The sequence below is a fragment of the Schistocerca nitens genome, chromosome 5, assembly GCF_023898315.1.
Source record: "Schistocerca nitens isolate TAMUIC-IGC-003100 chromosome 5, iqSchNite1.1, whole genome shotgun sequence".
In the NCBI taxonomy this organism is placed as follows: Eukaryota; Metazoa; Arthropoda; class Insecta; order Orthoptera; family Acrididae; genus Schistocerca; species Schistocerca nitens.
In genome coordinates, this window is record NC_064618.1 from 615,793,042 (window position 1) to 615,817,602 (window position 24,561).

Here is a 24,561-nt window from a genome sequence, read left to right on the forward strand (position 1 = left end):
TTGCGTCACAGGTTCCACTGTGCTCTCCTTTGATTTTATTTTTGCACTTACAATGTTTTGATAATATTCCAACATCTATCACTTTTGCACGATTACCACAAGTAGCTGTTACAACCCCATTCAGGGATTTATGACCCCCTCTTTTGCCAGGAACCATCTAATGCCACTACCAAATCCCTTGAACCACCGTTCATTTCTACAGATTCCTCCACTGCTTCCTTCATGGTTCTCAAAGCCACATCTTCAACAGAGGATCCTACCAGTTCACAGTAGTACCCAAATTTGCTTGGAGGCGATGGCAAGTTCATAACACCACAAAACAGTTTACTAGCGGCAGACCCTTTTCCAATGGATCGAAGACCATACACAAGTCGAACATTCGCATCAAACACTCTAGATCGTCCATTTTCACCAAAGAGACTGGCATATGAATTGTAGAAAGTCACTTGATACTTGAAACATGCACAGATTATCTTCATCTCACAAGCTAAACCAAAGTGCTTTGTTATCTCTAGTCCCACTCCTACACTTGAACACATTTTGCACATAACACTTTCTTTAAGCACAGAAGATAATAATCCAATATTCAGTACTTCGTTAATATCATCACTGTCACTAACATATTCACGAAATCTGTCACTTCCAACAGTCAGCTTCTTGCTAGAAGATGTTACAGGGCTATGGCTGGCCATGTGTTGCTTAGCAGAAGAACACACTTTCAGTAATTGTAGTACCGCAACTTGGTATTAGTGTTAATTTTCTTTTCCCTACGTTCTTCCTCTTCTTATATATATGGTTATTAAAACGTGGCATCGTAACCAGAACAACGCTTTACACAAGAAGTATAATACTACCAACAACAGGCGCAACACTGAACTAATTCGAAACGGTAAGCAGCGAAGAGACGATGTTCCGCGCTCTTAGCGCTTCATTTGTCACAGAAAACAGTGTAGCCAACCCTTACACACTCGCTGTATGCGTAACATAAGGCGCTGTATGCGTAACAGGCCGAGAAAATCCCAAGCAGTTCGCCAGGAAGTAACGAGAGGGTGTTAGATGCATTCAGCGGCCGCGCATTTCCTCTGCAGGCGTGGGGGAAAATGATAATAACTCCATTTCTAGGGCGAGTAGAACAATAATTCAAATTTTACATTAAAGAGGAATGTTCCAATTAATTTTCGGTAGCAAAAAAAAAAAATCGTAATTTTTTGGATTTGACCACCTCCGGCTCCCCTTAACACCTTCTCGCTACTGTGTAGCTGACTGACCGACAATCACCAGTTTGACGTTTTTCCGAAGTTCTTTTTCCCTGTTACACAAAAATCTACCAGATCTTTAACGTGCTGACATCTAAAGAATTTATAGCTCATACATACAGATATACTGTACACCGTGCGGCGACGAAGAGGCATTTTATTGGAAGCATCGCGTTCTAAGCTGTAAATGATGGCAGATCTCATCAGCCTATTTGTGTTACCCGTTATAGCCACATAAATCGATTACCCGTGATTGTACAAAAGAATAGTCAACATGACTGCTAGGGACTTACTAATCTGCTGTTACGATCGCAGCTTGTGTGCCATGTAGCATGCGGCGAATAAAATGAGTGTGATGCTGTCTGCTGAGTCTCAAACGCAGACATTCCAATATGTCGTCCCCAGCAAGTGTTCGCAGATGGACGCTGCGTCGCAGAGCGGCATAGCGCGCGGTGTTGCCGCAGTTGGCACTGATTAAGGGCTCGCAGCCGCAGTGCTTAGCGCTGTTTGGTAAACACTCCTCCGTTTGCCCAATCAGCGTCTGTCACCACACGACCGGCGCCGGGCTCTAAGTGCTCCGCACGTGGAGTTCCCGGCTCTAATTGCTTCGTCTGACCGCTCAGCGAGCTGCTGTGTTCACTAACGATCTAGTGGTTAGCCGCCAATGACTGCTTACAACATGTTGTTCTCGCACACAGACAGAGAGAGCTACGTAACTTTCGGAGCTTCATAGGAGTTGTAGTAGACAAGAAAGCAGCACAGAATCTTTTCAAGAAATTGTACCGGGATTAACAAAAATCGCGAACAAACTTGAGAGTATTACTGCATATAATTTTCAGCTGTTTTTAAAATTCTTTGTCGGTGCATTATCGACTGTGAGGCAACGGCCGACATGTACGAAAGGCGTTTGAAAAGTCCGTGCAAAAGCAAAAGCTACTTACGTGTTTGGGAAAAACCTTTTATATTTTTCGAATAATAGGAATTGTCCAAGTCTGCAAAATTGCTATTAATTGCTGCAATCACCTCCTCATTTGAATAAAATCTTTGTTCCGCCAGCCATTTCTTCAAATTGGAGAACATATAGTAGTCAGAGGGAGCCAAGTTGGAGAGTAGGGGGGATGTGAAACGATTTGGAATCCTGTTTCCAATAATTTTGCGACCACAACTGCTGAGGTGTGTGCTGGTGCATTGTCGTGATGGAATAGGACTTTTTTGCGGTCCAAAAGCCGGTGATTTTCTTGTAGCTCGGCTTTCAAACGGTCCAATAACGATGAATAATATGCAGCTGTAATAGTTTTACCATTTTCCAGATAGTCGATGAGGATTATCCGTTGCGAATCCTAAAAGACAGTCGCCATAACCTTTCCGGCCGAAGGACTGGTCTTCGCCTTTTTTGGTGCAGATTCTCCCTTGGTAACCCGTTGTTTAGACAGTTGTTTGGTCTCAGGAGTATATTAATGTATCCATGTTTCATCCTCAGTGACGAAACGACGCTTAAAGTCCTTCGGATTCTTCCTGAACAGCTGCAAACCATCCTTGCAACACTTCACACGATTCCGTTTTTGGTCACGCGTGAGCAATCGCGAAACCAAACTTATAGCTTTCTCATGTCCAAATATTTATGCAAAATATTATGTACCCGTTCATTCGAGATGCCCACAGCACTAACAATCTCACGTACCTTCACCCTTCTGTCATCCATCACCATATCATGGATTTATCAATGATTTCTGGAGTCGTAATCTCCACAGGGCGCCCAGAACGTTCAATGTCACTTGTGCCCATATGGCCACTCCGAAAATTTTGAAACCACTTATAAACCGTTATAATCGAATATGCAGAGTCACCGTAATGTTTATCAAGCCTCTCTTTAGTCTCCTGAGGCGTTTTGCCTTTCATAAAGTAATGTTTAATCACCACACGAAATTCTTCTTCGTCCATTTTTTGACAATCACTCGACCTCCCTGATTCACACGAATGCCAAACACAAAGAAATAGACCAATATGGCTGAAAATTGGTGTGTGTTCTTTCCAAAGATGCTTCTAACTAAACACATGCGGCGGTGGTGCCATCTCTCGGACTTTGCACGGACTTTTCAAACGCCGTCGCATTTCTTGATACAATAATTTACCAACAGCCGTATGTATTGTAAAATTTGCATATATGCATTGTAGCATATAAGAAGTTCATAAAATAAATTTCTACAATACATACGGCTGTTGGTAAGTTATTGTATCAAGAAAAAAGTTGTTAAATTTGTTAGAGCGGATCAGGAGGCAGGATACTCAAGTTAGAAGAGGTGAAATCCCTCACGATTCTGCACAGTGTGCAAAAACATGTTTTGTTGTAGCATACTCGGCCACGGGACCATTAGTGCATTACTAATACAGCCTCGAAGGAATTTTCCCAGTGGGACGGAAACCGGTAGATATCATGTACGTGTGCAGACAAATCAATGATTACAATTTCAGATAAAGTGGATGATTTGTTCAACAGAAAGAGCATCACAAATTGAGCTACTCAGTAAAGCATCAGTTCACGTTTCGCCGTTATGCATACAGTTTTTGGACTTGGCATTGATTGACAGAGTTGTTGGATGTGCTGCTAACGGATATCGTGCCAAATTAAGTCCAACTGGCGGGTTAGATCGCCAAAATCCTGAGCTTGAAGGAGGGTCGGCCCACGATACTCCAGCATTTTGAACTAGAGAGAGAGATCCGGCGGCCTAACTGGCCGGGGTAGGGTTTGGCAAGCGCGAAGGAAAACAATATAAACTTGTAAGCAGGCTGTTAAGGTTTTCATGTTGGTAACGCCACGTAGCGCTCTGTATGAAAATCACTGACTGTGCTGTGTGCAGTCTGTGGCTGGTTGGCATTGTTGGAATATTCGTTATTGTAGTGCTGGGCTTCCTCCCTCCCCATGAACCATGGACCTTGCAGTTGCTGGGGAGGCTTGCGTGCCTCAACGATACAGATAGCCGTACCGTAGGTGCAACCACAACGGAGGGGTATCTGTTGATAGACCAGACAAACGTGTGGTTCCTGAAGAGGGGCAGCAGCCTTTTGACTGATCTGGCCTTGTAACACTAACCAAAATGGCCTTACTGTTCTGGTACTGCGAACGGCTGAAAGCAAGGAGAAACTACAGCCATAATTTTTCCCGAGGGCATGCAGCTTTACTGTATGATTAAATGATGATGGCTTCCTCTTGGGTAAAATATTACGGAGGTAAAATAGTCCCCCATTCGGATTTTCGAGCGAGGACTACTCAAGAGGACGTCGTTATCAGGAGAAAGCAAACTGGCGTTCTACGGATCGGAGCGTGGAATGTCAGATCCCTTCATCGGGCGGTGAATACAGGGTTATAAATACAAAATCAAATGGGGGTAATGCAGGAGTAGGTTTAATAATGAATAAAAAAAATAGGAGTACGGGTAAGCTACTACAAACAGCATAGTGAACGCATTATTGTGGCCAAGATAGACACGAAGCCTACTACAGTAGTACAAGTTTGTATGACAATTAGCTCTGCAGATGACGAAGAAATTGATGAAATGTATGATGAGATAAAATAAATTATTCAATTAGTGAAGGGAGACGAAAATTTTATATTCATGGGTGACTGGAATTCGAGTGTAGGAAAAGGTAGAGAAGGAAACATAGTAAGTGAATATGGATTGGGGCTAAGAAATGAAAGAGGAAGCCGCCTGGTAGAATTTTGCACAGAGCATAACTTAATCATAGCTAACACTTGGTTCAAGAATCATGTAAGAAGTTTGTATACATGGAAGAACCCTGGAGATAGTAAAAGGTATCACATAGATTATATAATGGTGAGACGGAGATTTAGGAACCAGGTTTTAAATTGTAAGACATTTCCAGGGGCAGATGTGGACTCTGATCACAATCTATTGGTTATGAACTGTAGATTAAAACTGAAGAAACTTCAAAAAGGTGGGAATTTAAGGAGATGGGACCTGGATAAACTTAACGAACCAGAGGTTGTACAGAGTTTCAGGGAGAGCATAAGGGAACAATTGACAGGAATGGGGGAAAGAAATACAGTAGAAGATGAATGGGTAGCTTTGAGGGATGAAATAGTGAAGGCAGCAGAGGATCAAATAGGTAAAAAGACGAGGGCTAGTAGAAACCCTTGGGTAACAGAAGAAATATTGAATTTAATTGATGAAAGGAGAAAATATAAAAATGCAGTAAATGAAGCAGGCAAAAAGGAATACAAATTAGATCGACATGGAAATGGAAGAAGATGTAGATGAAGATGAAATGTGGGATATGATACTGCGTAAGGAGTTTGACAGAGCACTGAAAGACCTGAGTCTAAATAAGGCCCCCGGAGTAGACAACATTCCATTAGAACTACTGAGAGCCTTGGGAGAGCCATTCCTAACAAAACTCTACCATCTGGTGAGCAAGATGTATGAGACAGGCGAAATCCCCTCAGACTTCAAGAAGAATATAATAATTCCAATCCCAAAGCTAGCAGGTGTTGACAGATATGAAAATTACCGAACTATCAGTTTAATAAGTCACAGCTGCAAATTACTAACGCGAATTCTTTACAGACGAATGGAAAAACTGATAGAAGCCGACCTCTGGGAAGATCAGTTTGGATTCCGTAGAAATGTTGGAACACGTGAGGCAATACTAACCCTACGATTTATCTTAGAAGAAAGGTTAAGGAAAAGCAAACCTACGTTTCTAGCATTTGTAGACTTAGAGAAAGCTTTTGACAATGTTGATTGGAATACTCTCTTTCAAGTTCTGAAGGTGGCAGGGGTAAAATACAGGGAGCGAAAGGCTATTTACAATTTGTACAGAAACCAGATGGCAGTTATAAGAGTCGAGGGGTATGAAAGGGAAGCAGTTGTTGGGAAGGGAGTGAGACAGGGTTGTAGCCTCTCCCCGATATTATTAAATCTGTATATTCAGCAAGCAGTGAAGGAAACAAAAGAAAAATTCTGAGTAGGTATTAAAATCCATGGAGAAGGAATAAAACTTTGAGGTTCGCCGATGACATTGTAATTCTGTCCGAGACAGCAAAGGACTTGGAAGAGCAGTTGAACGGAATGGACAGTGTCTTGAAAGGAGGGTATAAGATGAACATCAACAAAAGCAAAACGAGGATAATGGAATGTAAATTAAGTCGGGTGATGCTGAAGGAATTAGATTAGGAAATGAGGCACTTAAAGTAGTGAAGGAGTTTTGCTATTTGGGGAGCAAAATAGCTGATGATGGTCGAAGTAGAGAGGATATAAAATGTAGACTGGCAATGGCAAGGAAAGCGTTTCTGAAGGAGAAAAATTTGTTAACATGGACTATAGATTTAAATGTCAGGAATTTGTTTCTGAAAGTATTTGTATGGAGTGTAGCCATGTATGGAAGTGAAACGTGGACGATAAATAGTTTGGACAAGAAGAGAATAGAAGCTTCCGAAATGTGGTGCTACAGAAGAATGCTGAAGATTAGTTGGGTAGATAACATAACTAATGAAGAGATATTGAATAGAATTGGGTAGAAGAGGAGTTTGTGGCACAACTTGACTAGAAGATGGGATCGGTTGGTAGGACATGTTCTGAGACATCGAGGGATCACCAATTTAGTATTGGAGGGCAGCGTGGAGGGTAAAAATCGTAGAGGGAGACCAAGAGATGAATACACTAAGCAGATTAAGAAGGATACAGGTTGCAGTAGGTACTGGGAGATGAAGAAGCTTGCACAGGATAAAGTAGCATGGAGAGCTGCATCAAACTAGTCTCAGGACTGAAGACCACAACAACAACAACAACAACAACAACAGTGTTGGACTGTTGGATGTGAACTGCGCGTAGCGTTGGGCAGTTGTAGGTGAGCCGCCAGCAGTGGTGAATGTGAATGTGGGGAGAGAGATGCCAGAGTTTTTAGCGGACGATCTAGACGTGTGTCCGTCAGAAAAAGGAAATTTGAATAATTGGGCGTCACAAAATTATATATATGTATATAATGACTTTTGAATGCTATTAAGGTAAATATATTGTTTGTCCCCTATCAAAATCTTTCATGTGCTAACTATGCGTATCAGTAGTTAGTGCCTTCAGTAGTTTGAATCTTTTATTTAGCTCGCAGTAGTGGCGCTCGCTGTATTTCAGTAGTTCGAGTAACGAAGATTTTTGTGAGGTAAGTGATTCATGAAAGGCATAGGTTACTGTTAGTCAGGGCCATTCTTTTGTAGGGATTATTGAAAGTCAGATTGTGTTGCGCTAAAAGATATTGTATGCCAGTTTAGTGATGATCTGAATAAGTAAAGTGAGAAATGTCTAAGTACGTTCAGTTTTGCTCAGCTGTTTGAAAATCAAATAACCTAGAGGTTTTCCAGCACTGTCATTAATAATTTTTTCAAAGGGGATGTTTCAAACTCATTCCGTGTGCGGGCCTCCATTATCATGCTGAAATATAAGCCTAGGAAGGCTCGCCATGAAGTCAACAAAATGAGGTGTGCAATATCGTCGACGTAACGCTGTGCTGTAAGGGTGCATGAATGACAACGAAATGAGTCCTGCTACGAATAGAAATGACAGCCTAGACCATCTCTCCCGGTTGTCGGGCAGTATGGAGGGCGACAGTCAGCTTGGAATCCCACCACTGTCCACTGAATCTCCAGACACGTCTTCGGTGGTCGTCGGAGTTCATTTAGAAGCAGGACTCATCAATGAACACAATTCTGTGTTAATGAAATTCCAGGTCGACGACGTACGTGGACACGTTAAGGACAGCAGCGGGATCCCAATCTGCCGGTCGTCCTCCATATGGCCCGAAAACCAGGAGAAATGGTCTGGGGTGCCATTTCTTTTAATAGCAGGACCATTTGGTTGTCATCCGGGGCACACTTACAGCATAGCGGTACTTCGACGATATTCTAAGCCCCATATCGTTGTCCTTCACGGAAAGGAATCCTGAGCTCAGATTTCAGCAATATAACACCCTCTCGCAACCACATCGAGAGTTTCTACTGCTTGTTTCCGTGCTAGCCAAACTCTACCTTGGGCAACAAGGTCGTCAGACCTCTCCCCAGTTGAAAATGTTTGCGGCCTTATGGGCAGGGTTTTGCGATCATCTCGAGATTTTGACAATCTAAGGCGCCAGTTGGACAGAATTTGGTATGTATCCTTCAGGAGGACATCCGATAAGTCTATCACTGCCGACCTATATAACTGCCTGCATAATGGCCAGAGGTGGAGCAACGTGTTATTGATTTGACCAATTTGTGAAGCTCTTTCTCTTGAATAAATCATCAAATTTTTCTGAAATTGTAATTATCTATTTGTCTGTACATGTACATTACATCTACCAATTTCTGTCCCGTTCGGATAATGCCTTCATGGAGCGTGTGTGTGTTTTTTTTTTGTGTGCGTGTGTGTGTGTGTGTGTGTGTGTGTGTGTGTGTGTGTGTGTGTGTGTATGCCAGGGATACAGACGTGCTTCGCGGCGTACTAATTAATGAAAGGGAGCCGACTGGAAGTTGAGAACATTTTTGGAATGGTTGCATCGCCTAAAACGGAAAATGGGGAACAATTACCCATGGAATTGTAGCATTAGTTGGCCTATGTATTCGACGGAAGAAGTGCATCAGATCTTGTAAAACAGAAGGAAAAAGCTAGTAATTATGTTTTGACAAGTCAAGAGGCGTGATATACTTTCTATTTGGACAAAATTAGCAATTCGAGAATATGTGGGAGCAAATGTGGCAGCGCAGTAAAATGCAAATGAAAGCTGAAGGAAAAACACATTCCATAAAGTGCTATGAAACCAAGATTTGGAGGAAATTGAATGAAATAGTGGATAATCACTCTACAAAGATCGTTGTAGGTGATCAAGATTACAAGACGAGTAGTGGGCTTGATTCGAGAGGTGCTGCTACCATACGTGTGAAGGGAAGCGAATAACTAAATTTTCCGATATTACAGGGCCTCTATTATTTCGAAGTACAAAGTTACAATGCAATGTTCCTTCGGACAAGCATGCATGTCAGAAGGAACTTTGCAGCGTAATTCGGAATAATACGGGCACGGCACTATCGTACTTATCCACCGACACCGTGCAAGCGACTTTCACGTAAAATATCTCCCTGTTCAGGAATATACGAGTACATAATGGATGTAAGGGTACAGGTTGCTGAAACATGGTTGATGACATGTGGAAGTTTTGTTCTGGCCGTCTGTCGTGCTCGGATAGCCGAATGTTAGGGTGATCGCTCGCGATAAGCGGAAAATCCGGGTTCGAGTCCCTGTCCGACACAAATTTATATTGGCGTCATTCCATTATACAGCTGATGGTAGTCCATGTAGTTGCGAGTACATTTAATGCAATGAAATTTTACTTACTGTATGTAAACAATGTGATCAAAAGTATCCGGACACCTGGCTGAAAAGTTCGTGGCGCCCTCCATCGGTAATGCTGAAATCCAATATGGTGTTGGCCAACCCTTAGCCTTGATGACAGCTTCCACTTTCGCAGGCATACGTTCAATCAGGTGTTGGAAGGTTTCTTGGAGAACGGCAGCTCATTCTTCACGGAGACCTGCACTGAGGAGTGGTATCGATGTCGGTCGGTGCGGCCTGGCAGGAAGTCGGCCTTCCAAAATATCCCTAAAGTGTTCTATAGGATTCAGGTCAGGTCTCAGTTCAGGCCAGTCCATTACAGGGATGTTATTGTCGTGTAACCACTCCGTCATAGGCCGTGCATTATGAACAGGTGCTCGATCGTGTTGAGAGATGCAATCGCCATCCCCGAATTGCTCTTCAACAGTGGGAAGCAAGAAGATGCTTGAAACATCAAGGTAGGCCTGTGCTGTGATAGTGCCGCGCAAAACAACAAGGGGTGACAGCCCCATCCATGAAAAACACGACCAGATCCTAACACCACCGCCTCCGAATTTTACTGTTGGCACTACACTCGCTATCACATGACGTTCACTGGGCATTCGCCATACCCATATCCTATAATCGGATCGCCACGCTCTGTACTGGAATTCGTTACTCAACACAGCGTTTTTCTACTGTTCAATCGTCCAATGTTCACGTTCCTTGCACCAGTCGAGGCGTCGTTTGGCGTTTACCGGCGTGATGTGTGGCTTACGAGCAGCCACCTAATTGTCATAGTACTTGCAGTGGTTCCTGATGCGGTTTGGAAATCCTGTGTGATGGTCTGGATAGATGTCTGTATTACAGTTTACGATCCTCTTCAACTGTCGGCGGTCTCTGTCAGTCAAAAGACGAGGTCGGCCTGTACGCTTTGTGCTATAAGTGTCCCTTCAAGTTTCCACTTCACTATCACATCGGAAACCGTGGACCTAGGGATGTTCAGGAGTGTGGATATCTCGCGTACAGACGTATGACACAAGTGACACGCAATTACCTGACCACGTTCGAAGTTCGTGATTTCCGCGGAGCGTCCCATTCTGCTCTCTCACGATGTCTACTGAGGTCACTGATATGGAGTACGTGACAGTAGGTGGCAGCACAATGCACCTAATATTAAAAAAGTATGTTTTTGGGGGTGTCCGGATACTTTTGATGATATAGTGTATGGGGATGGTAAGAAGAATGCATGGTTAAAATTTGTAAATGATTCGAGATATACAGGGTTTTGTTTCGGCACAGTATAGTAATTGGGTAGGAAATTATAAACTTGTATTAAAATTGATTGACATTGCCACACGCAATCAGGCGAAGTCAGAGACTGAGGTGGAAGCGGGAAGCGAGCCAGTTAAGTCGCAAGTGGGTCAGGCACCCGACACATTACCAATTCTGTCTGGCGAATGAGAATACGCATTCAGCAGAAAGAAGACCGCGACAGAAAAGTAAAGGAAGCGAGAGAAGCGTCCTCGTTAACTGATAGTACGTGGTGCAAGGAACTCTATCGCTTATACTAGAGCGTGTAACGAGGAACTGACACAGCAACTAAGAGCCCTTTAAGTGAATAAAGCAGAATAAGAAAGACACAGGCACTCACTAAGAACCGGGCTCAGCATCATAGCCTCATGCTACCTCCCTTTAAATATTCGAGTGTTCCAGTTCTCGCCATGGGTTTGTGATTGGGATCTATGAAATTCTCAGTAAAAGCATTCGATTTCATGATTATGGTACTGTAATGAATCTATGTCCTAGATGCTCTGGAATAGTCTATAATCAAGCCGAAGATGTACTCGAGATGATGGTCGTCTCCTGATGAGCTTTCTGCTTCTCGCCGTCTGGAGAAGCTCTTTGTCTTCCGACAATACCGCATCGCATAGTGCTGACAGCATTGAAATTAAAAGCGCAAGTTAGAAACAGGACTCTTGCGGTTCACGTTCCTGTTCAATATCCAAGTGACACTGGGTGCTGAAACCTACCAGTCCGCTAGGGAAGAGATCAACTGATCGCACGACTCTTGACAAACGGTGCACCGCTAATGGATCATCAAGTGTCGTTGTAGAATTCGGAGTGGGACAGAGGACACTCGACTGATGACCTCAGATGTTAAGTCCCATAGTGCTCAGAGCCTCAGAGGACACTCCAGCAGCCAGCACGAGACCATTTCACGCTACGACGGCTGCACTTGCTCTCCAGCAACCCACCTCAGTGCCGAAGTCGTTGAAACCTCGCCTGGGCGTGTAGGCATGCTGATGCTGAGCTGGCTTGATAGATTTCAGCTCGAATCGAGCGCACAGCTGAATGAAGCATCATCCGAGGCTACTGCGAAAGAACATCGACTTTTGAATAAATGATTGAGCTCTCTTAATATTATATTAGCGTCGAAGATACTTCACTGACTTCTAGCGGCTTTCCTTATTTCATGTAGAGGCGTCTCTACTCAGCCCATCTGTAGTGCGAAATGTTGTATAAACTGCTCGACATTTGCTCTATCCCAGCTGAGCATCTCGTTGAACTGACTTTGGATGATCCATGTGGCTACATAGAATGTAGTAGCCATTCTATGTTCTTTCCATGTGTGACAGAGTTCACCAGTGGTATTTTCTCTTGAGTTATGATGTGTAAGTCTCTTGGCAACCCAGGACCAGATGTTTTCCGTGGGTGAGAGCCCTCGAAAACCAACTGGCCAGGGCAACGAGTGAATACCATCTGCATCGAGGTAGCACATCAACATGGGATATTGTTGAAAGATAAAGTCAAGGAGACATCAAAGATGGAGCGCTTCCACTGTAATTAACATGTCATAAGCGTAATATTATATTGTCCATACTATCGGTCATGCGAAACATAGGTGACTGTACTGCATACCCAATAGCACACAATATCATCACGCCAACTCAGCGCTCATTTTGCCAAAAGCCTCCACAAGTGGGTCCATTTTGATGCTGTACGTTGTCCAGCAACTCATCTGGAAAGACAACGTGTTCAGTGTTGTCTTTGGGCGCACCACTGTCGGTGTCTCTCTCTCTGCTGCCGCATCAAGGAAAGCAGCTGACAGTCCGTGGTGCTCCATACGCTTCGCACTGTCGGTATGGACATTAGCCTCGCTGCATCCAAATCCATTTCCAATTAAGAGTATGTGAAGTGGTAATAAGGCCGTATACAGCCAAGCTACATTTTTTTATCCCCTATGACGCTAATTACGTGGGGCCGCTGAGATCCTGTATGGCATTGGGTATGGGTCACCTGAAGAAATGTAGGAATTCCATATGCAAGAAAGACGTATAGAAATGTTTCTGTATGTAATGGATTGGGAACAGGATGTGGGAACAGAAGGTCAAACATGTGACAAAGGCATAATGTTCATTTTACTATTAACCATCGCTGGTAAAAGAAATATTGACCGTCCAAGGAAAAAATGGAGCGACAACCTCGGGGTAGGCTGAGAGGTACTGAAGGAAATAGGTTTTACCCTAGGAATAAAGGAAGAAAAAGAAGAAGACCGCCGTTTACACAGTTTGTTCAGCATTGGCGGTGTCGGCGAGATGTTATACAATCCCATTTGCACCTTCAGTATGAACAGAGGAGGTGAGGTGTCGACGAGATGCTATACAGTGTCAGATTTGCAGCTTCATTATGAGCACTGGAGATGTCGACGAGATGCTATGCAGTGCCAGATTTGCACCATTAATATGAGCATTCGGGATGTCGACTAGATGCTTTACGGTTCCAGATTTGCACCTGGTGGCCAAGACTGGAACTACTTTTTTTCCAGCGTCAGTCAGTTCCTCATTAACGCATTAGCGTCTCTGCGAAGTTTTAGTACCAGACGATTATTACAGCTCACATTGGAGCTCCGGGACTAGTGTCACTTTAATCATAACCACCCGTTAGATGTTTTGCTCCTACCTATTTGTACGCTTTTACTGATATGCTAATCTTTTGTTTGCCAAAGTATGTACTACATTTCAGCCCATACTGATTGTTGCTGCGTGATACCTCGATGATATTGCAATTTTAATTTCCAACAGTGTATTATATACGAAGATGCTAAGACTGTAGGGTTGATAAAGCCTGTCTACATTTAGGCGTACATTATGAGATGTACATTATGACAGGAAAATGCCCTAATGACATGTAGACATGTGATGAGTAATCTGACAAGTTTACTACTAATATCAAAATGGAATTCCGTGTTTACAGGCTGGTGTGTAGAGTCAGCCCTGGCGAAATGACGTTTTCCCGGGTTACGGAATTAGCAAACATGACCCTCGTTTACCGAACGGCTAGGAGCCGTAGAGGAGCAGATTGGTTGTTTCGAGCCATGTACCCAGTCGAGAACAGCATGTAATCTGTGACTGTTCCCAAGGATAAGGGAACAAGGCAAGTGGTTTCATGGTCCAGCAATCGAGGAGAACAACGACCTGCACGAGTATATGCAATGGATAATGCTTGCTCACTTGCTGTCGTCCGCCCATACCAGCGTTTCCACCACCACCACCACCACCACTTGGATGAGGTGCCTTTTGTTAGCACTCGACCTCTTGTACGTGAAATGTATGTTGCACACAGCACTCCGTGAAAAGTAACACGGAAGTGGCAACTACACACTACCATTCACACACAGTGCAAGCCATAACTTTTTGTAAGGAGGTTTCATGTACGAGCTTTGTTTCAGTCATATATGGGCAGGCGAAAATTCACTCGTTGCAGTTTTGAAGTGCCATCAACACACATTACCAGCATCGTTAATAAACCCTTGTCTGCTTGTTGGAAAGTGTCTTACTCGATCTTCGTGCAGATGTGTAACTCCAACGTAAGAGAGCCCCAGCTTACCTTGCACGTCTAGTTAGTGAACTCCTGTATCAGGATTTCCGTGGAAAAGGAAGGTGGGAGAGAAAAGGAGACCGTGCTGTCCTGTTCCATGGGCAGTTCGTCCATTTGATTTGACCTCACTTTATTTGTTCCCACGCAGTCAAATGAAATATGCACGGTACAAATGTTGAGCCTGAAAATAATATCCTATAGCAAATTCTTGCTGATTGTGACACTGTCAGAATATCGCCGCGGATGTTCGAAAAGGTACGACAGAATTTTGTGCGATGATGTATTTGTGCATGTTTAATAAAAAACCGCCGGCACAGTAGCTCACCGTGCTCTCTGTAATAAAAAAAGTGAGTCAAAGAGTCACAACGATCAACTGGAACGGATGTCTTGTGACGTCCACCCAGATCAAACGCAACGAACAACATCGAACAAAATGAAAAAAGAGGTAGCGTCTTGAGATTCAAAACGTCCTCGGTCCCCGGTTCGAAACTCGCCACCCCTTAAATTGTGATCAATAATCAGCATTGGCGCCCGAAGACTTCCGGTATATCGATGAAAGAAGGAAGTACAAAAAGGTTCTGGGAAATTCAGGAGTACAGAAATACAAGTCTCTGAGGAATGAAATAAATAGGAAGTGCAGGGAAGCTAAGACGAATTGGCTGCATGAAAAATGTGAAGAAATCGGAAAAGAATTGATCGGCCGAAGGACTGTCCCAGCATGTAGATTCAAAAATGGCTCTGAGCACTATGGGACTTAACTTCTAAGGTCATCAGTCCCCTAGAACTTAGAACTAGTTAAACCTAACTAACCTAAGGACAACACACACATCCATGCCCGAGGCAGGATTCGAACGTGCGACCGTAGCGGTCGCGCGGTTCCAGACTGTAGCGCCTTTAACCAGCATGTAGGAAAGTCAAAACAACCTTCGGTGAAATTAAAAGCAAAGATAGTAACATTAAGAGTGCAACCGGAATTCCATTGTTAAACGCAGAGGAGAGAGCGGTTAGTTGGAAGAGTTCACTGAAGGCCTCTATGTGGGGGAAGATTTGTCAGATGTGATAGAAGAAGAAACGGGAGTCGATTTAGAAGAGTTTGTCTTTAGGAAAGGAAACGCACCAGAAATGCATTCCTGCCGTTGATAATGGGAGCAAGACAGAAAAAAAAAATCAAGACACGTTTATAGGATTTGTCGAACTATAAAAGGCGTTAGATAATGTAAAATGGTGCAAAATGTTCGAAATTCTGAGAAAAATGGGGTTAAGTTATAGGGAGAGACGGGTAACATACGATACGTACAAAAGCCAAGAGGGAAGAGTAAGAGTTGGCGACGAAGAACGAAATGCTCGGATATAAAAAGAGTGTAAGACAATGATGTAGTTTTTCACTCCTTCTGTGCAATCTGTACATCGAAGAAGCATTAGTGAAAATAAAAGAAAGCGTCAGGAGTGGAATTAAAATTCAAGGTGAAAGGATATCAATGATACGGTTCGCTGATGAGATTGTTATCCTGCGTGAAAGTGGAATTACATAATCTGCTGAGAGGAATGGACAGTCTAATGAGTACAGAATATGGATTGAGAGTACATCGTAGAAAGACGAAAGTAATAAGATGTAGCAGAAATGAGAACAGTGAGAAACTTAACATTTGGACTGATGGTCACGAAGTAGGTGAAGTTAAAGAATTATGCTGCCTAGACAGCAAAATAGCCGACGACGGACGGAGCAAGGAGGAGATCAAAAGCATCCTAGCACTGGCAAAGGGGGCATTCCTGGGCAAGAGACGTCTACCAGTATCAAACATAGGACTTAATTTGAGGAAGTTATGACTGAGAATATACGCTTGGAACACAGTGTTGTATGCTAGTGAAACATGGGCTGTGGGAAAACCGGAACAGAATTATCTGAGATGTGGTGCTACAGACAAATGTTGAAAATTAGGTGGACTGCACAGAAACGGAGAGGAAAGGAATACGTGGAAAGCACTGACAAAGAGAATGGACAGGATGATAGAACATCTGTTAAGACATCAGGGACTGCCTTCCATGGTACTAGAGGGAGCTGTAGAGGGCAAAAACTGTAGACGAAGACAGAGATTGGAATACAGCCAGCAGATAACTGAGGACGTGGGTTGCAAGTGCTACTCTGTGATGACGAGATTATTACAGGAGAGGAATTCATGGTGGGCCGAATCAAATCAAACCAGTGAGGAGACTGATGACACGAAAAAAAAAGACTGACTCACTTGAAGTGAATGGTGGATGGGTTTACTTAGTAAGATGACGGGAGATTTACTTCCTATTCGTCAGCGCATGTGAGTGCTGTGCGTGGAACTCGGGTCCCATTCCCGGTACCGCGTACACTCACAAGAGGACGACTCAGACAAAGCCAACGGATTCGGTTCATATTTTGCAGGTCGCTTGCTTACAAATTAAAATGAAAGACTGTAAGTTATTTTGGCTTGACAACTCCCGTTTCTCGAGAAAACTACCCCAGAAGTCCATGAAGAGGAATCGACTCAGGAATCGACAGATAACTGGAAACTGAGCATTTTTCATCAACCTATGTAGGGTCCGCAAAAGCACATTTTCATAGAAATTAAGAAAAGAAACTACTTCGACTGACGCTTATGACCCATATGACAAGCACTGTTCAACGAAAGCACCCTGGTGCAGCGATCAAGGCGTCTGGTTGCGGATCCAAGCACTTGTGTTACATCCTCATTTGCATTCTGGTGACTTTTTTTCCTTTGTATTTTTTTCTGTTTCGAAATCTGTTGCCATAGAATGATTAGTAACGTAATTAAAGCAACTAGGAATAATGGCAAGGTAGGCAAATGATTTTCTCAAATGACTTGGATTAGTAAGGAATTAAAAATATAATCCGGGTCGTTTTACATTGACTCTTTCGGTCATTCCGTAACACGTATTCAGTTTCTTCTAATAGCTACATGGATAATATTTGTGATTCAAACATGCGAAGTAAATATATTCGCGTCACCAAGAACAATTATTATCGAATGCAGCCTTCCGGTAAGTAGATCATTCCTTCCGAAGATTTGGACGAAAACAAACTTGGTTTACATTTAAAAATATTTCTTTTTCGGGAATTAATTGTGACGCATATCAGGATAAGATAACATTGTCTGAAAAATCTGTGCTGAAAGTTCGTGATGAATTATGCCGTGAATCGTAATTGCACCAGGTCGGTTGTGTAATTACAGTTGGCTTTCCAGAAGCAGACTGGGATTATGAAATCTCGAAATAATGTTTTTATCTTGACGATAAAAATAAAAATCACATGGTAGGCACACAAGAGTGCTGTTATTGTTCTGAATCTGGCCTACAATTTAAAGAACGATTTTTTAGTAACTGCAACTCATGCTAAGTATCAATATATCTTTCCTACTTCGTAATTATTCAAAGTTGAAATTAATGTCCTATGATCACTGATGTTACAGTTCGTACGATCGTTCACAAATACAAGTTTGCAGTGGATTTTATTTCTTACTAAAATGCTATTTCATACCACGGCTAGCCCAAGAACATGAGACTCTCATTAAAGAAAATTACGTATTCACTATAAAATTTAGCCGTGGTCAGAACGGAGCACAGCAAGTTTCCTATCAGATTCTTTAGGTACATAAAATTATTTGCACTGAAAATTATATCCTATCAGCAGCCCGCGTCAACCTGCAACACATCATAAAATCTGCTGATCTTCACTGCCAGCCTGGGAGCTAAAAGAAATAATATTATTTTTTACTATTATTTTACCGCTTCCTTGCGGTATACTCGACTATATTGTAAGTCGTTTAAATATGCCGCGGCAGCGGCTCTTCTTTCTCCACACAGCTCAGCTCCACAGATAATATTTTTATATGGCTGAAAAATATCTTAACAGGATGGGATAATAGGCAGGCACACTTTAACATTTAAGTAATACAAGTTTTCATTTAAACAACTCTATTTAAACATTTAAATATCTTAATAATTACAGACCTGTGTACATTCACGCGCAATGGCGTCCAATTCACAATCTCGACAAAAGAATGCTACCTTCGCGCTCTCTACGACAATAACAGGAGATCTTTCTCTCACAGCTTTCAGATTAAGAAGACAAAGACATTGCTTTACATCATGCCTTATATACAAATTCATTTGGTGATCTTTGTACAACATTTATCTTCTGTGTCGGTCTTATTACTCGCCGACACAGACGTTCTCAAAAATAAAAAATAAAGAAAATAATACATAATTTTACATAATGACACAATATGACACCTCTAATATTTTAATTATTACATAATATATTGTCTTTGTTTATTACAAGACGTTACACCTCCTGAACCCACCGATTCCATATTCTGCTAATGGTCATTGGATCTCGACCAACGCGAGCAGCAGTGTCGGGTTGCGATAAACCGCAATCGCGATCGGCTACAATCCGACCTTTGTCAAAGTCGAAAACGTGATGGTACGCATTTCTCCTCCTTACACGAGGCATCACAACTACGTTTCACCATGCACCGCCGGTCAACTGCTGTTTGTGTATGAGAAATCGGTTGGAAACTTTCCTCATGTCAGCACGTTGTTGGTGTCGCCACCGGCGCCAACCTTGTGTGAATGCTCTGAAAAGCTAATCATTTGCATCTCACAACGTCTTCTTCCTGTCGGTTAAATTTCACGTCTGTAGCACGTCATCTTCGTGGTGTAGCAATTTTAATGGCCAGTAGTGTAAAATGAAAGACTCTAAAATAACAGAAAAGTGGGAAGAGCAGCCTGTAGAGGATTCGGAAGAATTTCAAACTAAAATCATCAAAAGAGCGAAAGAAATGATCTGCCTTCACAAACCCAAAAATCCTTGGTGGAATGAAGAATGAGATAACGCACTAGCAGAAAGAAAACAGACATGTCAAAATTACAACTGCAGGAAATCAGAAGAAACACAGAATAAATACGTAGAATTTCGCAAAAAAGACTCAAGATCTTTGTAAAAAAATATATGAAAATAAATCAATGACAGATGGACTCAGTTGAAGACAAATTCAAAAATTTCAACACACACGATTTCTAAAAGACCTCCGTGAACTAAATGAAATGATACTCACTACAGAACCTCTGAATTCGAACACAAGATCCTAAATTAACCTTGCAAATGAATAAAATTGCCAAGAACTAGCCACGTGTTCTGGATGTCTGGATGATAGCTCTAATCCATCCACTACATAAAAGAGGCAACAAATCAGATGAAAACAACTACACACGGCTCTCCGTCCTACCAGTCACCTACAAAATCCCATCTCTCTTGAATGGAGCACAGAAGGAAGTAGAACCAAAATTAGCGGAGTAGCAAACAGGATTCAGGTCGATGAGGCCATGCTCAAAACAAATTGTTAGCCTCAATGCTCCACTGAAAATGCCAGCCCTCAGAAAAAAAACCTCTAATATGAACGTTTATGAATTTCAAAAAGCCCTTCGAATCGATAGACAGGCCTTCACTATTCCAAATTTTGCAAGTAAGGAGACAACATCTTTAAGAAATCTTTGACATTAAAACAACCTTGAAACCAGGATATACTCTCTCTTATTCTATTCAGTGTCTTCTTAGACAAGGTTATGGAAGAATGGGGGACAGAGCTCAGAAAACGTGTGTTTTGGAGCTAATGGCACTGGCACTTCCAAAAGCAACCTCTACACACCATACCCCACGTTTGCGGACGACATGGTGATACTTAAGATGAAGAGACAGCTGCCAAACAGATCGAGATACTTAGAGAATGTACTTGAAAAGTAGGGCTACAAATCTCATTCGATAAAACTGAATTATTACGTTCGAAGACAGAAATTGCAACCCTGAAAACAAAATACGGTAAAATCAAGTGGGTCCCGTACTTTAATTCGTCGGTCTATACGCCTTTAAAAAATCTCACTGCAAAATAATCTCCAAAAAGTCAAAGCAATAGGTTAGCCCAAAACCTCTACAGCAAAAAAAGTCAAGACAGACAAAAATTCGACGCTACAACACATTCATAAAACAACCAACAATCCTCAAGGCAAGCGAAACACAGACACTTCACAGAAAACACGAAGTTGAAGAAATCAGAAAGAGAGAGAGAGAGAGAGAGAGAGAGAGAAAGTTTAGAATCAAGACATATCGAAGACAGTTACAGACTACAAAAATGACTCTGAGCACTAAGGGACTTAACATCTGAGGTCATCAGTCCCCTAGAACTTAGAACTACTTAAACCTAACTAACCTAAGGACATCACACACATCCATGCCCGAGGCAGGATTCGAACCTGCGACCGTAGCAGTCGCGCGGTTCCGGACTACAGCGCCTAGATACAGACTACAGTCAAAAACAACTGAAATATTTTCAAACATCGACACTGACTTTAAAGAAAGGCGAATAAAATTCGTTGCTCACCTCAATAGGCTACCACAAAAGCGACTGGAAAAAAGGATAATAGACTATTTAACACCGTTTAAGAACTTAACACATTAGCTGAACGAAGTTCGAAAAGATCTCAAAAACGCAAACATAATACCACCCAACATCATAGAGAGAGACAGCTTCAGACACAAAGTAGACAAATGGGAAGTTACATCGGAGCAACCTAAACAAAAACAATACAGTTCAAGTGGTTATTTGCTTAACGTCTTCGATTTATTGTGGGAATTCCATAATAATAATAATATTTTTGAAAATCAGTAGTAAAGATTATCAGAATGAGAGTAAACCATTTCAGTGCACATTGCACTTCAACACCAAGTGGGCGTCTGTAAAATGGATTTTCTTTTGCGGAAGGTGTTACGAGACACCGACTGACAATAGCATTGTTTTTCAGTGTTCGAATTAGTGATCCTTATCGATGCTATGAGCGTAAAATAAGACACATTATGTACGGCGACCTTACTTGGCATGAATTTTTATTAAAATGTTATGAGGCATTGATGTCTGTCATTCAGATCACGCTGCTCATCTATCTGTACCGGAAATCAGTATGCATAGAGCAACATGCGCTGCCTAATATGTTCCAAAACGCAGCCCATAAAAACGGGATCTATTTTTCGTGGCTCATACCTTGGGCTGTATTGGAGATAGAAGATAATGTGAAATGTTGTAGATAGCACTTGGACTACGGACCGTCTTGCTTGAGTGAAAATGGTTCAAATGGCTCTGAGCACTATGGGACTTAACATCTGTGGTCATCAGTCCCCTAGAACTTAGAACTACTTACACCTAACTAACCTAAGGACATCATACACGTCCATGCCTGAGGCAGGATTCGAACCGGCGACCGTAGCGGTCACGCGGTTCCAGACTGAAGCGCCTAGAACCACATGGCCACACCGACCGGCGACCGTCTTACTGTAATTAGCCTACAGTACAGGATCAAAGTTTGAATATTGCACACTTTCTCCAGCTTAGATAAATGTGGCGAATCGGTTGGTTCTTTTTGCATTATATGTGGCTTAGGTGCGCTTTCAGGGACTTCCGGAGGCACCATTAGTTCATGGCCGGTTTCGGAGAAAGCCCGAAAAACGTGGTTTTTGAGTACCAAAACCGAACCACGGATGCCAAGACGTCTATGTAAAGCAGTAATTTGTACGATGTATTCATAAGATCTAGATCTCGAACAACCTTGTAATTTTCCTAATATCTTCATCAGTTTCCGAGATAAAGGCGTTGAAAGTCAACCTATTTGCACACGTAGAACGCACCCGTAATATCCGGTGTGAGACGAAAATATGCTTTATAAAGTGATATAGCATGGAGAAATACGCTGTACAGTTTCTCCGTTATCATCAGAAGGATTCTGGGAATCAGATATTGTAGTACTGGAGCACATACAACATTTTTGTGTACGTATAATCCGGTCTGAGATGTATAATTAGTTTTGCGTTATTTTAATATCACGTAAGTAAACTACCAATATTTTACTGACCCAAATAGCTCTTTTCATAAGTGATACGCCCCGTTGTAGAAGGTAAAATAAGAGAACCAACGAAAAGGCGAACATGAGCCTCTTGTAAAAGAGTGAATGTAAAGAGGGATACCAGCTGCCTCATTCTACTTTCCTCAGCACATTTAAATTTTTTTTCAAAAGTTTTGTCATGTGAACATATTAGCGCTTTTTTATGCCAAGAGAGAAGGGGACAATAGCACAGGGTAAAAGACGGAGAAGTAGTAAATACTGGAAGATTTCAGAAAGTGGTTGTGATAAAGAAAGAGCGAAGGAGACATTGGAAGAGTGAGAGAAAAGGAGGGATACAGTAGCAGTGGAACATAAACTGAAGGGGAAAAAATAATCCCAACACCAAGAAATACGTAATGTAGGGTAATGAAATTTCGGGAATACATTTGTCTCGATACCAACTGTAAGTGATTAACGTTTCCAGATGACAGTTTAACGGAAGCGCGAGGTAAGCCACATTAAATGTCTCTTTCTGTTACATTAATAGCCCGCATCTCGTGGTCGTGCGGTAGCGTTCTCGCTTCCCACGCCCGGGTTCCCGGGTTCGATTCCCGGCGGGGTCAGGGATTTTCTCTGCCTCGTGATGGCTGGGTGTTGTGTGCTGTCCTTAGGTTAGTTAGGTTTAAGTAGTTCTAAGTTCTAGGGGACTTATGACCATGGCAGTTGAGTCCCATAGTGCTCAGAGCCTTGTTACATTAATAACCGGTGTAACAGCAAGACTGTTCAATTCAAGTATGAAAATGTCCTTGTGTTGTAAAAGTTCCTGATGTCAGTTTGTAGAGTGGAGTTCCATGCCTGTGGCACTTTGTCAATACAGGGACGGTTAATACTGTTTGTGGATGACGTTGGAGTTGTCGTCAGATGATGTCCCATACGTCTCTATTGGAGACAGATCTGGTGATCGAGCGACCAAGGCAACATGTCGACACACTTTACGGCATCTTGGGTTACAACAGCGGTATGTGGGTGAGTGTTATCCTGTTGGAAAGAAATCCCCTACAATGCTGTACATGAATGGCAGCAAAACGAGTCGAATCACCGACCGGCGTACAAATTTGCAGTCAGAGTGGGTGGGCCTACTCTGAGAGTGCTCCTGGTGCCATATGAAATCGCACACCGAACTGTAACTCCAGGTGTAGGTTCTGTGTGTCTCTGCCGCAGACAGGTTGGTTGCACGCGCTCACCTGATCTCCTAATCAACACGCGGCCATCACTGGCGCCGACGCAGAGCCGACTTTCATCAGAAAACACAATACACATCCATCTGCCAATCATTTCTCGCGTGACATCATTGAAGTCGCAAATGGCAATGATCTGTGGTCAGTGAAATACGTGCTACAGGGCATCTGGCTCGAAGCCGTAAATGAAGTAACCAATTCCCGACAGTTCGTTGAGTCTCTGTGGTGCCAACTGCTGCTCTAATTACTGCTGCAGACGCAACACGGAGTACCACAGCCATACGCCGAACACGATGGTCTTTTCTCTCGGTCATGTCGAGTGGCCGTCCGGAGCCCCGTCTTCTTGCCACGTACTTTCCCGTGACCACAGCTGTTAGCAGTCGTGTAGATTGGTTACATTCCTGCCAAGCCTTCCTGCAGTAGCGCAGAAAGAACATCCATCTTCTCATCGTCCTATTACATACCTCGTTCAAACTCAGTGAGCTGCTGATAGCGGCGTCTTCGTCATCTTAAAGGCGTTCTTGAGTAACATCGAATCACTACGTCCGATCTCAAAGGTAACTAACGCTCCCGGCCGTCACAGCACGTATTTGCAGCAAATATGATTTGCATCCTCTTAGTGGCACTACTAGTGCTGCTCTTACGCGGCTGGCGCGAAAATTTTCGTTTATCTCGCACACTTCATGATGTTGCGATCTTTCTTACCCTCAGAGTAGTTAACAGTGACAGAACAGTGCTAGGAAAAGAGCGAAGGAGATAGTAGCAGTGGGAGAGGAATAAGGAGAAGGAGAAAGTGCAAGCAGGTGAAGGCCGGTTATAATGAGAGTGTATGACAATAGCAACGGGGAAGAGAGAGGCGGTAATAGTGAGAAGAGACGGCAGCATGTGTAGAAATGAATGAGATAGTAGCAG

The 24,561-nt window shown here is 42.7% G+C and overlaps 1 protein-coding gene across 1 annotated transcript in view; it reads left to right on the plus strand.

The window, feature by feature from the left end:
* LOC126260619 (sodium/potassium/calcium exchanger Nckx30C) overlaps positions 1–24,561 on the plus strand; it is a 1,588,423-nt gene that overhangs the window by 965,345 nt on the left and 598,517 nt on the right. The gene's annotated exons all lie outside the window — the stretch shown is intronic.